This window comes from Rhinopithecus roxellana, chromosome 5 (genome assembly GCF_007565055.1).
Source record: "Rhinopithecus roxellana isolate Shanxi Qingling chromosome 5, ASM756505v1, whole genome shotgun sequence".
Lineage (NCBI taxonomy): Eukaryota > Metazoa > Chordata > Mammalia > Primates > Cercopithecidae > Rhinopithecus > Rhinopithecus roxellana.
The window spans coordinates 99,989,346-99,995,820 of NC_044553.1; positions in this window are offsets into that span (position 1 = coordinate 99,989,346).

Below are 6,475 nucleotides of genomic sequence, written 5' to 3' on the forward strand. Positions count from 1 at the left end.
CACGTGACAGGTACAAGTAATCTAGAGTTTTTTTTTTTTTTTTTTTTTTTTGGCAGAGTTTTGCTCTTGTTGGCCAGGCTGGAGTACAATGGTGCAATCGCAGCTCACTGCAACCTCCGCCTCCTGGGTTCAAGTGATTCTCCTGCCTCAGACTCCCCAAGTAGCTGGGATTACAGGCATGCACCACCAAACCTGGCTAATTTTTTTATATTTTTAATAGAGACGGGGTTTCTCCGTGTTGGTCAGGCTGGTCTCAAACTCCTGACCTCAGGTGATCGGCCTGCCTCAGCCTCCCAGAGTGCTGGGATTACAGGTGTGAGCCACCGCACCTGGCTTAGAGATGATTTAAAATATATGGTGGTGAGGTGGCTCGCACCTGTAATCCCAGCACTTTGGGAGGCTGAGGTGGGCGGATCACGTGAGGTCAGGAGTTTGAGACCAGCCTGGCCAATATGATGAAACCCTGTCTCTACTAAAAATACAAAAATTAGCCAGGTGTGGTGGCTGGTGCCTGTAATCCTAGCTACTTGGGAGGCTGAGGCAGGAGAATCACTTGTACCAGGGAAGTCGAGGTTGCAGTGAGCCGAGATCTCACCACTGCACTCCAGCCTGGGCGACAAGTGAGACTCTGTCTCAGAATCAATCAATCAATCAGTCAAGTATACAGGAGGGCAGAGCAGGCCAAGCAGGCTGGGTGCAGTAATTCACATTTGTTAGCCACGCACTTTGGGAGGCCAAGATGGGAGGATTGGTTGAGCTCAGGAGACCAGCCTGGGAAATGTAGCGAGAGCTCATCTCTTAAAAAAAAAAGTTAGCCAAGCATGTACTCCCAGCTTCTTGGGAGGCTGAGGCAAGAGGATTTTTTGAGCCTGAAGGATTTCATGAGCATGGGAGGTTGAAGCTCCAGTAAACTGTGATAGTGCCATTGCACTCCAGCCTGGGCGACACAGAGACACAACTCAAAAGTATATATATATATATATTCGTGAGGATGGGGAGAAATCTGAATCCTTGTCCACTGTTAGTGGGAATGTAAAATGATACGGCTGCTGTAGAATATGGAGGTTCCTTAAAAAATTAACAGTAGAACTGTAAGATCCAACAGTCCCACTTGGGGGTATGTTGGTTCTCTCAGTTTCCTTCACTTTTTCTCTGTCCTGGCTCAGAAACACAAGGTTTTTAACCATTGTGTGTGCTGGCCAGCTGCTTGTTTTGCCCTGCAGGCTTGAACCCAAGCCAGGGCTTTGAACATTCCCAGGCACTGATAAAGGTTTCTCAGATTGTTGACCAAAACCCTGAAAGGAACTAGCTCCAACCCTGAGCCAAATTTCTTAAGCCCTCATGTAAACTTTATACCCTGACCCCGTCATTGTGTACATTCACAGGTTGAACATACCCAGGGAGAAAGAAAATCCCTTATCTCGCCAGTCCCAGCAAGGAGATACCACAGCCTCCTCTATATATAAGTTCCCTTATAAATGCTCTGGACTGATCACTGATGTTTAGTGCTTCTTTCTTTGGAATTCCAGCCAGCCTCCTTTCCAGATGTTTTGGGGCAGTCCCTTATGGGAATTCCTCTGCTGTCTCTTTTGGGGTGACTGTAGCCTCAGGTTCAGCCAGGATGAAACAGCTTTTATCCAAAAGAATTGAAATTACAATCTTGAAGGGGTCTTTTCACTTGTGTTCATTGCAACATTCACAATAGCCAAGAGGTGAAAACCTTTATATCTAAGGATGAATGGATAAATGGATAATGAAAATGTGATATATATATAGATTGGAATCCTATTCAACCTCAAAAGAGATTTTTCACTGGGTGCGGTGACTTATGCCTGTAATCCCCGCACTTTGGGAGGCCAAGGCGGGTGGATCACCTCAGGTCAGGAGTTCGAGACCAGCCTGGCCAACGTGGCGAAAACCCGTCTCTACTAAAAAATACAAAACAATTAGCTGAGTGTGGTGGCGTGCACCTGTAGTCCTAGCTACTTGGGAGGCTGAGGCACAAGAATCACTTGAACCCCGGGTGGAGGAGGTTGCAGTGAGCCAAGATTGCGTCACTGCACTCTAGCCTGGGTGACGGAGATTCTGTCTCCAAAAAAAAAAAAAAAAAAAAAAAAAATCATAGGCTTCAACGTGGATGAATCTTGAGGACATTATGCTAAATGAAATAAGCCAGTTATAGAAGAGCAAATAGCACATCATTTCACTTATATGAGGTATCTAAAGCAGTCAAACTCAGAAGCAGAAAGTAGAATAGTGATTACGAAAGGATAATGGGAGGAAAAAAGGATAGTTGTTCAGTGGGTATAGAGTTTCAGTCATGCAAGTTGAAAAAGTTCTAGAGATCTGTACAACAATATGCATACAGGTAACAAGACTATATTTTACACCTAAAACATTTGTTGGGGATGGATTTGGATTTCTTTTTCTTTTTTTGGGAGGGGGGACGGAGTCTTGCTCCTGTTGCCCAGGCTGGAGTGCGGTGATGCGATCTTGGCTTACTGCAACCTCCGCCTCCCAGGTTCAAGCGATTCTTCTGCCTCAGCTTCCAGAGTAGCTGGGATTATAGGCGCCCGCCACCACGCCTAGCTAATTTTTTTTTTTTTTTGTATTTTTAGTAGAGACGGGGTTTCACCATGTTGGCCAGCCTAGTCTCCAACTCCTGACCTTAAGTGATTCACCTGCCCCGGCCTCCCAAAGCACTGGGATTATAGGTGTAAGCCACTGTGCCCAGCCATATTTCATGTTTTTTAACCACAATAACAAAATGACAACAAAAAGTTTGTATTGTAGAAAGCACAATTTTAAAAAATAAGGAAAATTATTTACAGTGCATACCACATAAACGAATATTTGCAATTTTTTTTTTTTTTTTGTAATAATAGAGACAGGTCTCCCTATGTTGCCCAGGCCGGTCTCGAACTCCTGGGCTCGAGTGATCCACCTGCCTTGGCCTCCCAAAGAGCTGGGATACAGGTGTGAGCCACTGCTCCCAGCCAAATATTTGCATTTTAAAAATGCACGTATAACTTTAAAACATACTTTAACTCAGCAATTCTACTTCTACAAAGTTAACCTAAGTATGTAAATGAGTATGAGAACTTGTATGTATAAGGATTTTCACTATTTCGTTAAGTGTCCATTGATGGTACTTCATTAAATTATGATGCTAACAGCCAGGCGCGGTGGCTCACGCCTGTAATCCTAGCACTTTGGGAGGCCGAGGCGGGTGGATCACGAGATCAGGAGTTCGAGACTAGCCTGGCCAATATGGTGAAACCCCGTCTCTACTAAAAATACAAAAATTAGCCGGGTGTGGTGGCACACACCTGTAGTCCCAGCTACTTGGGAGGCCGAGGCAGAAGAGTTGCTTGAACCTGGGAGGCGGAGGTTGCAATGAGCCGAGATCATGCCACTGCACTCCAGCCTGGGCGACACAGTGATACTTACTCAATCTCAAAAAAAAAAAGAAAGAAAATTACGACGCTAACATACAAGGAAATTCTGTGCAGCTGTTAAAAAGGATGAAATAGATTTACATGAATTTACATGGAAAGATGTTAACTGGTATATTAAGAGAAAAAAATTTGCTACAGGATACTGCACATGTAATATTTAAGTGTATATAATGAATATATACATAGTATCAAAAAGATTGAAAGTTAAATTATACAGTAGTTCTCTTGAATTTTTGTTTTTTTTTCTTTTTAAGATGGAGTTTTGCTCTTGTTGCCCAGGCTGGAGTGCAATGGCGCAATCTCGGCTCACCACAAACTCTACCTCCTGGGTTCAAGCGATTCTCCTGTCTCAGCCTCCTGAGTAGCTGGGATTACAGGCATGGGCCATCACGCCCTGCTAATTTTGTATTTTTAGTAGAGATGGGGTTTCTTCATGTTGGTCAGGCTGGTCTTGAACTCCCAACCTCAGGTGATCCACCTGCCTTGGCCTCCCAAAGTGCAGGGATTACAGGCCGTGAGCCACCATGCCCAGCCAATTCTCTGGAATTTTTGCCATTAAGTTTCTGTATTATTTTGGATTTTTATTTTATTTTTATTCTTTTGAGAGGGAATTTCGTTCTTATTGCCCAGGGTGGAGTGCAGTGGCGCGACCTTGGCTCACTGCAACCTCTGCCTCCCTGGTTCAAGTGGTTCTCCGGCCTCAGCCTCCTGAGTAGCTGGGATTACAGGCGCCTGCCACCATGCCTGGCTAATTTTTTGTACTTTTAGTAGAGATGGGGTTTCACCATGTTGGCCAGGCTGGTCTCAAACTCATGACCTCAGTGATCCACCCACCTCGCCCTCCAAAGTGCTGGGATTACAGGCATGAGCCACTGTGCCTGGGCTCTTTGGGATTTTAAAATAGTCATTTCCCCAATACAGATTTTTTATCTGGAGTGGGAAAACATGATAAAACCAGTGATTTTTAAACTCTTTTGGAGTCCTGGGATTCCACAGGGTGCCTGATATGGTTTGGCTGTGTCCCACCCAAATCTCAACTTGAATTATATCTCCCAGAATTCCCACATGTTGTGTGAGGGACCCAGGGGGAGGTAATTAAATCATGGAGGCCAGTCTTTCCCATGCTATTCTCGTGATAGTGAACAAGTCTCACGAGATCTGATGGGTTTATGAGGGGTTTGCACTTTTGCTTCTTCCTCATTCTCTCTTCCTGCTGCCATGTAAGAAGTGCCTTTTGCCCTCTGCCATGAGTGTGAGACTTTCCCCAGCCACATGGAACTGTAAGTCAAATTAGACCTCTTTCTTTTGTAAATTGCCCAGTCTTAGGTATGTTTTTTTTTTTTTGAGACGGAGTCTCGCTCTGTCGCCCAGGCTGGAGTGCAGTGGCCGGATCTCAGCTCACTGCAAGCTCCGCCTCCCGGGTTTAGGCCATTCTCCTGCCTCAGCCTCCCGAGTAGCTGGGACTACAGGCCCCCGCCACGTCACCCAGCTAGTTTTTTGTTTTTGTTTTTTTTTAGTAGAGACGGGGTTTCACTGTGTTAGCCAGGATGGTCTCGATCTCCTGACCTCGTGATCCGCCCGTCTTGGCCTCCCAAAGTGCTGGGATTACAGGCTTGAGCCACCGCGCCCGGCCGGGTATGTCTTTACTAGCAGTGTGAAAACGGACTAATGCAGTAAATTGGTACCAGTAGAGTTGGGCGTTGCTGAAAAGATACCCGAAAATGTGGAAGCGACTTTGGAACTGGGTAACAAGCAGAGATTGGAACAGATTGAAGGGCTCAGAAGACAGGAAAATGTGGGAAAGTTTGGAACTTCCTAGAGACTTGTTGAATGGCTTTGCCCAAAATGCTTATAGCAATATGGACAATAAAATCCAGGCTGAGTTGGTCTCAGATGGAGATGAGGAACTCCTGGGGAACTGGAGCAAAGGTGGCTGTTGTGTTTTAGCAAAGAAACTGGTGGCATTTTGCCCCTGCGTTAGAGATTTCTGGAACTTTGAACTTGTGAGACAGGATTTAGGGTATCTGGCTGAAGAAATTTTTTTTTTTTTTAAGACACAGTCTTGCTCTGTCACCCAGGCTGGAGCGCAGTGGCACAATTTCGGCTCACTGCAACCTCCGCCTCCCAGGTTCAAGCGATTCTTCTGACTCAGCCTCCCAAGTAGCTGGGATTACAGGCACACACCACCATGCCCACCTAATTTTTATATTTTTTTGTAGAGACAGCGTTTCACCATGTGGGCCAGGCTGGTCTCAAACTCCTAACCTTAAGTGATCCACTCGCCTTGGCCTCCCAAAGTGCTGGGATTACAGGCGTGAGCCACTGCACCCGCACCCAGTCGGCTGAAGAAATTTCTTTTCCTTTTTCTTTTTTTTTTTTTTGAGACAGAGTCTCGCTGTGTCGTCCAGGCTGGAGTGTGGTGGCGCTATCTCGGCTCACTGCAAGCTCTGCCTCCCGGGTTCATGCCATTCTTCTGCCTCAGCCTCCTGAGTAGCTGGAACTACAGGCACCCACCATGCCTGGCTAATTTTTTTTGTATTTTTTTAGTAGAGACAGGGTTTCACTGTATTAGCCAGGAAGGTCTCAATTTCCTGACCTCATAATCCGCATGCCTTGGCCTCCCAAAGTGCTGAGATTACAGGCATGAGCCACCGTGCCCAGCCAGCTAAAGAAATTTCTAAGCAGCAAAACATTCAAGAGGTGACTTGGGTACTGCTAAAGTCACTCAGTTTTAAAAGGGCAACAGAACATTAAAGTTCAGAAAATTTGCAGCCTGACTATGATAGAAAAGAAAAACCCATTTTCTGGGGAGAAGTTCAAGCCAGCTGCAGAAATTTGCATAAGTAGCAAGGAGCCTAATGATAATCCTCAAGACCATGGGGAAAATGTCTCCAGGCCATGTCAGAGACCTTTATAGCAGCCCCTCCCATCATAGACCTGGAGGTCCAGGAGGAAAAAGTGGTTTTGTGGGCCAGGCCCAGGGTCCCTGAGCTATGTGCAGCCTAGGACCTTGGTCC